Genomic DNA, 12,715 nt, shown 5'->3' with positions numbered 1-12,715 from the left:
GTAAGTACATGAAAAAGGTCTGCAACTGTAACATAACATATGTCAGTGCCTGTCTGGAACCGGTAGAGAAATGGTGAATGATACGGTTTGTTCTATTCTATCCGAAGTTGATACACCAGAACCAGTAAAATGACATCATATTCATAAGGACTCCACAGCAACATGATATCAGGGAATGGGTGCAGGAAAGCCATCATTCTCTAATGGCCTCCATAACTAGACTACCCCTCTCTGGTGATATGCGGGTGTCTGCATACTTCCCTGAATCATTGGATTGTTGAATGTAAATCTCCTCATCTATCAGTGAGATTACATGAAATATGATATATTTAACAGACTATATTTTAAATTCTTATGTATTAGTTTGAAGGGAAAATACAATGTCATTTTATTGTTTTAAGTTACAGTAACCAATTTCATTAGAAGTTTTTTAACTCTTGTGTTGACTGTAATTGTTAAAGACTGTCATACTTTGAGAGAGACATAATTTGCCGATCCATTGTTGCAAGTGATATTGTAAATAACTGATATTCTGTCAGAAAGGGGGGGGGTCGATTCCCCACATTTCTGGTATCAACCGCCGTGATATTGCTGAAATATTGATAAAAGTGGCGTAAAACTAAATTCACTCACTCACTCACTCTCTGTCAGGAAGCTTTGGTAGAAAATGTGACATTGCATGTATGGTATTATGCAGTTATCTAGATAATATCAATAGGCGCGCGAAATCTCATCTGTGCTGGGGATGGTATACACACAGTGCATAATACAAAACAAGTATGTGTTGGTCAGGTGAGGTGAGGTGAAATTGGGTTTAACGTCGTGCTTGAGAATATTTCGCTCATATGACCGACGTGCGTGCGTGTGTATGTGTATGTGCAGCTGCTTGTACTAGCCCAGACTGAAGCTGGTTTTATAGTGCTAGCCCACTCAGATACCATGCCGCAGTGAAGCATGAATACCCCACTCAGACACATTATACTGACTCCGAGCCCCCGAGTCCTTGTTGTACCCATTAATGCCGAACGCCAGGCAGGGACCATGTGTTGGTCAGAAGATGTTGAAACATTTTCATGTATGGAGTATAAAATACATTTCAAGGACAAGCATTACGATACATTATGTACATTGCAACAATTATGCTTGCTTTTCACTGCTACTTTATTATCATCTTTCAACATAGAGCTATCAAAATACATCAATAATGATTTGAACTTTCATGTCACACTAAGCATGAAAATTTCAAGAGGATATATTGTCACATTGTATAGCCCATCGAAAGTCACCTTTACTCGATTGTTCAATTTAAAGGCAACAGTTCTATTTGCCGTTCACTGTTACTCACCTTTAATTAGATCTTGTATCACTGGCTTGTGCAATCCAAATGCGTCGGATTTTGAAAGGTTACATTAGCTGCAAGAATATGCTCCGCCTGCACTACTGATTGGCAGTACCAACCAAGCTAAACGATAGACAGAACCACGTGGTTCTGTAATGGAAAATTTATCGACCTTGTTACCTTTTTCAAATAATTGAGAAAAGTGTTACGTCGATATGCATATGACAATTGTTTGTTCTTGTGCAAGCCTGTGTTATGTCTCATCTTGACTACTGCAATTCACTTCTTTATAGCCTCCCAAACCGTCTCATCAACAAAAAGTCCAGAATTCAGCTGCACGATTAATCAAGAGAACAAGAAAATCAAACCATATCACCCCTATACTGAAGAATCTACTCTGGCTTAAGATTGTAGACAGAATCAAGTTCAAAACACTGACTCTAACTTTCCGTGGATACCACTCTGAGGCACCACCCTATCTCAACGAACGTATTAGCAAATACCAACCTGCAAGATCTTTGCGATCCGATAGCCAACTCCCACTGACAGTTCCCTCCGCCCGAAAATCTTTTGTAAAAAGAAGCTTCCAAATCGTAGCTCCACGGATCTGGAATTCTCTCCCTATTGAATTACGATCTTCTCAGAACATAGAAACATTCAAATCACACCTGAAAACCTACCTCTTCACTTCATGTTACGCCTGAACTGCAAACTCTCCGTGTATATAGACTCACTGTTGTACATATTCCCCAGGACAATTCATTGCCCAAAAGCGCTTTTGAGCAGTTTAACAGAACTGGAAATAAGTGCTATATAAATATATATTTATTATTATATTATTAATCAATAATTCTGTCTAATGCCTCTGCTTTACCATGTGCCATGTAATGCTAAAATAGATATGACATTGTGTTGAGCATTCATAATTGTGTTAGACACACACTGTACAAATCTAAGATGTATGAGGTTATTGGTTATTGTTTATTAGTTTTACGATCTTGCAAATTGCACTAAGTACCCATGTTATGAATTTTTAAGTGAATAATATATTATTATTGAACCTTACTCTGTTTAGTCATGTTGTATTTTGCTGGTGTATCATGGCAATCTGGCCTGACTTTGTCAATGCACTGAGTTACAGTACAACCAGAAATTATTGAGAATTTAAGATTGTAATTTTTTTTTTTTAAATTTCACTCATTACTCACGTATTTAATGTGAATATTAGCAAAATATAACTCCAGATTCAAAGACAGGTGAACAGTATTTTGTCAAGTCACCATGGACAGCAATGCAGGCTTCAATGTGGCGGGGCATACTACTGATCAAAGAAGTTAGAAAGTCGTGGTTCATGCTGTCCCAATATCGGACCAACTCTTCTTTCTTTTCAGCAATATTTGTCAGATTTTTCTTATTGACACTTCCCCAAGTCCCCAAACATTTTGTATTGGATTTAGGTCAGGGCTATAGCTTGGCCAATCTAATAATGTCATATTATGGGTCCAAAACCAGGCCTGTGAATGCTTTAAACGATGTTTTGGGTCGTTGTCCTGGGAAATCCAAAAATTTCCATAGAACTTTCATCTGAGAAAATCACATTGTCCCAGTGAAAATTTCTATGCTGTAAGCACCAGTTCAACCTTCGCTCCTTTTGTTCAGGTTTCATGATCGGTGATGGAATTCCTCGAGTTTTCTGCAAAGCCATTGCATGCAGCTCAGTTCTAATTGTCTCCTTCATCATGACAGCCACAGTTCCTGTATCAATCATATCCAGCCTTAAGTTTTCATAACTCCTTCGTTTGTTTTTAGAAACAAGAATACCAAGCCGCCTCCTGTCACCCACAGTCAATTTTCTGGGCCTACCTGCCCCTCCCTGGTACTCAATGCCATATCCATTTGCAATATTTTTCGTAACACGACAAACAGTGGACAAAGGGATGCCTGTTCTAATTGAAATCACTTTAGCTCATCTGATGTCCTGGTTATGATACTCTAAAATCTACTTTCTCTTCTCTAAATCATCCATACTGAGGATCACTGATAATGTCGTCTGCTAGCAAGTACACAAAGGGGGATAACGCTTGACAAACTAATGAAAAAGGATTAACGCTTATGCTAGCTGGTCAAGGTTGTTTATACTATAAATCTAATTAAACATATTCCTAAAATTCTCAATAATTTCTGGTCATACTATATATGATACAATGATTTCACATTGGCAATCCTTGACTCGCATTGGCTGGTGCAATATTGTTCTATGATCTGACGTTGATAATGATTTGTCTTACGTTTTACCATCGACTGGTGTATCATGGTTCCAGGGGCGATGAGGTAGCCTAGTGGTTAAAGCGTTCACTCGTCACGCTGAAGACCCGGGTTCCATTCCCCACATGTGTACAAGCTCTTTTCTGGTGTCCCCCGCCGTGATATTGCTGGAATATTGCTAAAAGCGACGTAAACTAACTCACTCACTCACGATGGTTCCATGACTTGGCTATGACTATGCTTTGGATTATTAAATGTTGTCATCGTCTCGTGTACCATGGTTCTAAGACCTGACATTGATATTGCTTTGACTTACACGTTGCCATCGAGTTGTGTACCATGGTACAATGACCTGACATTGACAATGCTTTGACTTACATGTTATGTTGCCATCGACATAAGCATAGAGCCTAGACCTGTCATTGACAAATCTTGGTATTTCGTCAGATTGCGGGACATCGAGTGATAGAAATGGATGGGCAGTGAGAGATGGATGGTGGTAGCACGAGGTCCTGTGAACAGGAAGCGGGTCAGACTAGTTGGATGGGTGACGGGGTTCGTCAGCTTGACTCCTGAGGGTGTTGGGATTTTCTTCATGTCCATTTAAAGGAATTTGGTTTGACGTATTATTGTTTTCCTTTCCACTTTCCGACACAGCTTTGCATTGCCATGTTTACTGATGATATATATTTAAATTATGAATAATTTTTTCATTATGTCACAAAAATGAATTTGTTTGCATGCATCTGGAAATAACAAAATTCTTTTCAGCCCAGATAATTATTTTGGTTTTTGCTTGTACAAATGTTACATGTTTAACCTCATGAGAAAACAACATGTGAAGAAACACTACTATGCTTACAAAATTGATAGCTTGCTTTCATTGAGGTTCACAAAAACCTGATCAAAACGACCACCCCGCCTAAGACGACAATACTGGTCTTTTCAAGATGAACAGCCAACCCCCAGCATATGTTTCTAAACTGTTGACTTGTTTCAGCAGACTGGACACTGAATCAAAGACCAAAATCACATCATGCACAACCATCAACAACATTATATCTAATATAAAGCTGAACCCCGTATTTTCCATCATGAGTAACTTGTTAACTGGCTAATGAAAACTTAAGCATTCCCAAGTAAAAACAAATATATACAATTTCGTTTCTGCTTCCAAATTTTTTTCTGGAGAACAACACTGTGGAGTAGCCCCTTCTGAAGCCAGCTTAGGTTCACGTTAGCCCATCTACAGATTCTAATACTTAAATTGCTTGCGTAAATATTGCCCTCTAACGATGGAAATCCTTTCTGGTCACCTTCATGTTTCCTTTGACTCGTGTAACAGGGCCATCTGACCTCACATTGACAATGCACGGAGCTACATGATACAATGATCTCACATTGGCAGTCCTTGACTTATATCGACTGGTGACAATCACTGGATTGTCTTGTCCATACTTGATTTGTTCCCAAACAACACCGTACAGCTGTAATACTGCTGAAACAAGTATATACTCATGATATAGTCATAATTGTACAATCAACACATTTCATTAAGTAAATCAATATCATTTTTGGGAAAAGACACGTTTAATTGTTTAATTGGTTTCCGTTTCTCCAAAGATAAATCACATAAATTTCCTCATAAATAGAATTGAACAAAATGTAAACAGCATTTTCGGAAAGCCCTGCAAATGAGGAAGAAGAGTGAGAGTCATAAATTCCAAGACCAATTGGCTCTATTTCTTATGGATGTGTAAAGGGTTTTGCCGCTTCTATTTACATGCTGTCATCGACTGGTGCACTATGGTTCTATGACCTGCATTTGCATTGCTTTAACCTACATGTTGCCATCGACTGGTGTACCATTGTGGTTTGACCAGATTAGGCTTGATATTTTAGTCAGATGGAAATAGATTGGGTGATAGAAATGTATGGATACGAGACGAGACTGATTAGTGGTGACACTAGGTCCTGTGTACAGGCATCCTCGATAATCTCCAGGGTATACGTTACGATCACTCTCCACTATACCCTGGATGAATCCACGGCTTGTCCCGAAGATTTTATTACCTCCCTTGGCTGTCTCCGCATTCTCACAGTAGCCAATCAGCTAAGCCGCCGTTACATCCGAGTTTGCCAGTGTCAACAAAGATAGCGGTCACAGTCGCGAAGGTTTGTTTGCAGTGCCACTCAGATTTTTGAGGAAATAATACAGACAAACTGACAGATCTGAAACTTTCAACAAATATATGAAGAACTCCTTCTACCTCTTTCAGAGTACCTCTGCATCAATTGTGCTGCCAAGTTTAAACGGTTCATCATCATCAAAATCATTATTACGTTTGAAGGCCACAGGCCCATATACATATTAATATACATATTAGGTAATAGATAATTTAAGAAGCGAAAGTGAGATGTGATTGGTTCGCTCAACTTCCCAGCGTAGACACCTGATTGGATAAAAAGCCAGCCATGGTGTACAGGGAGAGTGTCAGAAACCAGGTAGAGAAGGCAACGTCGTTTGATGAGGTTAGTTCAATGAGTGACGGGGTCCGGGAAATCCTTAGAGAGTTAGTTTGATTTTTAAGTCCATTTGAAGGAATTCGGTTTGACGTATTAATTTTGTCCTATCCTAGTACTGACGCAAGTTTGCATTGTCAAGTATATCTGATGATATATGAATAAGTCATGGATAAATTTATTCATTATGTCACAAATATGGAATCTGGAAATAACAAATTTGCTACTTAATTTTCTTTCAGATAATTATTTTGGCAATTAGTTGTAGATATGCTACATGTATAGGCTCATGACATAAACATATGTTACAAAACACAACTATGCTTGCAAAATTGATAGTTTGCTTTCATCAATCTTCACAACAACCTGACATCGTTATAAGTACCATCAAAACGACCAACCAGTCTAAATACGATAATAACAGTCAAACCCCATTTATCAGTATGTTTCTAAAATATTTAATTATTTCTGCAAACCCGACACTGCACCAAAGACCAACATCGCATCATCCGCAGACAGCAACAACCAATCTCAAATATATCGGGGAAGAACTGAACCCGTATTTTCCATCATGTACAGCTGCTTAACTGATGAAAAGATTCACTAACTGAATTTTCTATGAGCCTCAGATCTACTAGCTCGATTGCTGTTATTTTGTCTGCATGAAACTCCGAACCATCGGGGGAGCGTACAATAGAGCAATAGAACGTTGCAATAAAGAAGATATCGCCACCTCAAGGTACTAGCGATTTACAGATTATAATTATAACTACATTATGAAAATCATCTCATCCAGTTGGCAGTATTCAGCAATTCATTTCTTTATAAGCACGCATACACCTTTAGTATTTTTGCTTTTGAAAGATACATTTTATTGTAAGAAATCTGTGGTATGGGTATCAGATTTTTTAGGAAGGTTTCAGTCACATGAACTATGTCACAATACTTGATTTATCTAACAACGTCTGCATCATCGTCAAACAATGACCCTCGATATTCCAATTTAAGAAAGAGAAATAATCATCTACACCCGGTTGTTTCTCAGGGCCATGCCGTCTCCCTGATGTTCATCTGAAATGTCGCATCCTCAGCCGTTATAGTAACCAAACTTTTTTTATGAGGAACCTGAATCTATGGTCTTTCCGAAAGTCCCTGGGTCCTTTAATGGCGTTCAAGTCCTTTTCTGTGATAATAGGCCCTGGGTTAGTCTCCACATAGTTGGAAAGCAGTATCTGTAGTGTGGGTACAAAGTGAGAGGCACAATTTACTCTGACACTGGTGTGTCACTGTGTTAACAGCGATGGGTGACATGTGAACAAAGTTCTACTGGGGTTGGTCTGTTGTCACTACTTTCCAACAATTACGAACTGATTGTCATCACAAATGATGCTGAAGAAAATTGATGTAATGTGAGCGAGATGGCACATGTAACTAGTATGAGGGTCATGTCTGAGGTAGAGTAACGAGTGTTGACATGTCTCTCCTGTCGGGTACCGGGTGAGTGTACAAACAGACCGATCTTGACCCTGTATGTGTCAGTGTCAATATCCTCTATTGTATAACACATCTAGGGTAACTTCCGTACCTCATGTACCAATCTTATTTTCCCAGGACTTTTCGATTTTGTATTATTTCAAATGTTTTCCTCCGCTTGGTTGAAAGGCTATCACAAGACTTCATCTTGACAAGTGGCGTGTTGAAAATTGCCTAAAATCGACCGGGCATAGAGCCAGACGACTTCTCAAAAGGTCGTTGTTATCCCCGGAGCAGAAAGCAGGACGGACGAAAGTCGATGTCTTTTGTTCATAACTGATGGCCAAGCTTTGGCGCCGCAGAAACACTACATTTGCAGAAGAGAATGTGTTGGAGCAAGTACCATTTGGCAAGCGTTCATTGATGGTGTGGTGGTGACTCTCACATGACTGTAAACTGGACCTTGTGAGGATCAACCACATACATCACGAACATCCTTGAAAGTTTTCTTGTGCTACATTTCCATGGCCATCCTCTTTCAAAGCCAGTTTTCATGGACGACAATACTAGGCCACATCGTGCACATACCACTGGTGATTTCTTACGTTAGGTGGTAACAACTCTGCCTTGGCCGCCCAGGAGTCCAGATTTCAATCCCAAAAGAGAATGTTTAGGGTTTACGGGTGACAGAATACGCCAAACAGATCCTCTAGGAAGAAAATCTTGATATCGTTACAAGCCCTCCATCAAGAATGTAATACAATTCCTCAGCTTGAAAGTCAATGAGAAGGGTCTGGGATGTTATCGCAGATGGCGGAGATTACACTAGATGTAGACATTATTTTGGAGTTTGGATAAGTTAATTTGCTATTGTTAATTATTATCTAGCACAAGTGTAATAAACCTTGAGGCCATCTCATTGACCGGTTGAGACAATCACGTGACATCCGACTACTTTTTTCATTTATAACTTTTTACTACGGATACAATGTTAATTACAACTTCAGTTACTCGTCCAGTGTCACGATTTACATGTATTTGTCAGAATTTGACTGTATTAATTGGCGCTTGATTTTTAGTCCAACAACAGTTCCTGTCAGTGCGCAGCGACCTTGACCTTGCCGTATTTGTATTCATACGCTTCAAGGATATGTATAGATCACCTTCAACATTGGAACTGCCGGTAAAACACTGTTATTTGTAATTAAAGCCTTCTGAAAAGTAAGTGATGATATTGAAATTAACACACTCGCGAAGATGTCATATTGTATTTACAACACTCGCGCCAGAAAAATGACATTTTTCAGTCACTTGTGTGGACTAACGGGATCGGGTGGTCAGGCTCGCTGACCTGGTTGAAAGTAATTTACCTTAATAAGTCCAGAAAGATGTCCAATGATGACGACATAGAGGTGTTGCGTGATACATCCGTTGTTGACGAGCCTAAGTATGCTCCTGGTATGATTGTCAGGGCTAATGTCAAGCCTACCAGTGTTGCAGCAAGAGAGGTACTTGCATAGTAAACCATAGACAATACACCTATCTTTCCGGCAGATGATCCTTTCATATTCCCAAGACCTTTCAGGCAATATATATTAGTTTCACATGATAAAAGTGCAAATATTCCTAGATATTTGTGTTAACAAATTTCAGATATCAAATTGGTATTTGCAAACTCTAGACAATTACAACGGTTTCGTATTTGAATGCAAACATACTGAACCGCAAAAGAAACGCAACACCGATAGAGGTTTCTTAAAGCACACACTTTAATTCACTCTAATTTACAATCAAAACGGAGGGTTGTATTCAAACTTGACAAGTATGGTTTACACATTTTCGGGAATCACATTTAGAGTTCACACAAACAAAATCACCCAAAATGGTATCATTAGGGTACCACAAAGTCAGTATCGTCTGTGGCATAATGAGCATCGACGACAGCGTTGCATCGTCTGTACATGAAATGAATTTGTCGGTTGAGGAAGGCCATAGGCACTTTGGTCCATACCCTGCGAAATACCTGATCACGTCCAGTCGCAGTTGTCGGCCTTGGTTGGAGGTCATTCAGTTTTCTTTGAATCTCGTCCCCAATTTTTTTTTATTGAACTTAAATCCGTGCAGGACATTGTAGTATTTGGATACCATGTTGTCTTAGGAAGTCCAATGTTGCTCTGGCACAAGCGTTGTCTTGCTGGAAGATGTGATTTCTGTGACGTCCAAAATGTGGTACAACGTGACTTGGTCATTATAGCGAGCAGCTGTCACCCCATTTTCTCGTCCTGACCGAGATTCTGGAACACCACGGGGCCAACTCTCTGGTTCAGACTGACTGCATCCCACACCATGATGTTTGGATCACCCTACGATCTCGAGTCTCTTTAAAAAATACACTCATTGGAACATCGTTCCCCAAGCCTTCGCCACACTCTCACTCTGCCATCGTCTGTTGAAACACAATGTCAAAATGGTCTGGCGTGCTGTTTCCTGCAGATGGTTGTGCACAATCTGTCGGTCTTGACGTTGTGATGTTACTGACGTTGTGATGTTGCATTTGTTTTGAAAAATGACGTTTCTTTTGCGGTTCAGTATACATTAGGGCCTCTTCAGATGTACGTGTGGTGCTGTATAGTAATTATATGACAGCAGTTTATGCATTACAAGTTCACGTCGCAGATGGCAGTTTCCGTCCAACAGCAATAAGACAATTGTATGTTGCAATGTTTGCTATGGGTACTAAAATTACCAAAATATTACTAAACTATTGCTAAATTTACAAGTCATGTTGAAAGATTGAATAATGATATCCACAGGTCATCCAGTATAACTTTAAGTTGTGATAAAATTAAATTCATGTAAGAAATATTAACAAATAACAACACAATGAGAATTGGAATATGTAATAGCCGGTGTGTCATAATTATATATATGTCACAGGAATTTGAAGACGATAATAACACGGGTTGTCTGTTTTAAGGTACGATTTCAATACACGGATTTGTACAAGAAAGACTTGGAATGGTCACCTGTAATGATACTGGCTATTATCAGAGGCAGCATCAGCATCTTCAGCATACGAAGGAAGAGCTCTCCAGAAAACTGCACCAACTGTATAGCGTCAGAGGACAGCTAGAGAGACCGACACAAAATCCCAACAACTATTCCCGGTACAACGGCGAAAATTGTAGTGATGAGAAAAATATTGTGTCGGAGAAACTGAAGGAACTTCATCTGTCATGAGACATGAGACTTGCATGTTTATGGTGTAGAATATGCAGAAGTTCACTTCGACATAGATACTTTTTGGAAGTATGTTTATTTCGTTTTAGGCGGCGAACGGATAATAATGCGCCAGATATGGGAAAAGGATGGTATTAGTGATTGGGTAGTCATGTCAATGAATATATAAGGTAATGTGATGTTTGTTTCTTAGATTTAAATGTTTTTTGACGATTGTTGAAAGAAGCGATATAGTGTATTGAGCAGTCAGGCTTATTAAACATCATACGTCATCGTATCAAGCACTGAAGAGTCTGTTTCACAGTACCGGAAATGAGATATGTAGCTCTGTATTTATCTATTACATGTCTTGGTATACGTCCCTGCCAAACTCCATGAATGCATACAGAGATCAAACAGTCTTAAACGTCTTTCGAGAATTTCATTATCATTCAAAGAATCTCTTCTTTCTCTGAAACATTTGAAACCATATGATTATTGTGTGACTCAATATAACTAAACTCGTTTTCAAGGGGAGAAACAGGGTTCCTGCAACGTAGATGTACTTCAATTGTATATTTGCGAACACGTTTGTAATTTACTTATGGACCTGACTGGCATTCAGCAGGTGTTGGCAGCACAAATCATGCCCCTTTAATAGCAAGTTTCAGTGATGAGTATTTTCATCAGTGGTAAATTAACATAAATGTAGATCGATATTGGCGATTCCTCTAATTCATATGATTATAATTAGGCCATACATTAACATATTCCAATAATAACTTACATTAGCCAGTCAACAGTGGCGAAGAAAGAGATGCTGACTCGATCCGGGAGACCAATAGTTTATAGGAAAGCAGCAGCACAGCAAAGCCAGCGCATGGAACACCAGCGTATTCTATACTGCTCAGAACATCTGTTAAACCGGAAAACATTCATCATTAAAACTATTTTTTCTCCGTTTCCATTTAAGCCGATCAACATGTCCATAAATGCAAATGAAGGATCTTTCACGCGTGAGCTAATTTATATTTTTCATCCCTTGAACATGAAGCATTATAAATATGACATGTTTTACTCTATTATATGTTTATTCTTTTTCAACAAGTGTGTTGTCATCCATGCCTTGATGTGACAGGCTCAGAGTGAAGACAATTGGAAGGGAATTTGGGTATCGGCGTACAGATAAAACTAGGGAGAGGGAAGAGGTCCCAGGATTGACACTTAAAGGTGTTATCTGTCTTCTCCAAAAATTGAAAAAAAACTGAAATGGTATGGAAGTGTTTTCTGAAAATAGAGGTTTTCAGTATTGTTCAGTCCGCCATGGTATCCTCGCAAGGTGTTCCCAGTTTTCTCAGTAGAAAGAGACATATTTTACTGGTATCTATGTTTGTTCTTCTCAATGTTTGGTTGGGATAGATACATGTAATTATTGTCACTTAAGATCTCGGGAAACTTACACGGGGGTTGTTTGTTTGGGCGAGCATTGAGACGACATTCGGAACCTGGGTGGGGATTTCTAAAGGTTTTGTTTCGGAAGTGTTGACTGGCATTTCCCGAATTGACGAACCGAATTACAGACAAATCCCCCTTATAACTTGTACCGATTGTCCACGTAATTTTGTTCGGGAGGAACATTTGGTTTACCATCGCATGTGTTTGCTGCATGTCCTACTGAGGGGGCGAGGTGAACTCGACTATTTTAATCATTTCTGAGAGGGAGAAAGCACGCAGTGGACCATAGTAGATATTAATTACGATTACAGAGAAGGTTTTTATCATTGTTTGGTAAACATAAGTAATGATGTCATTATATAATGATGTGGCTTCAGTTTAAGTCACTTTTTCATTATCATGATGGATCATGCAAAATTATTGTACTTTGACGCACAATAC

Source organism: Haliotis rubra, unplaced genomic scaffold (assembly GCF_003918875.1).
Source record: "Haliotis rubra isolate DU_JTF1 unplaced genomic scaffold, ASM391887v1 Scf1193, whole genome shotgun sequence".
NCBI classification, from domain to species: domain Eukaryota; kingdom Metazoa; phylum Mollusca; class Gastropoda; order Lepetellida; family Haliotidae; genus Haliotis; species Haliotis rubra.
The sequence above is the reverse complement of the archived record's forward strand: the minus strand, read 5'-3'. Positions refer to the sequence as shown.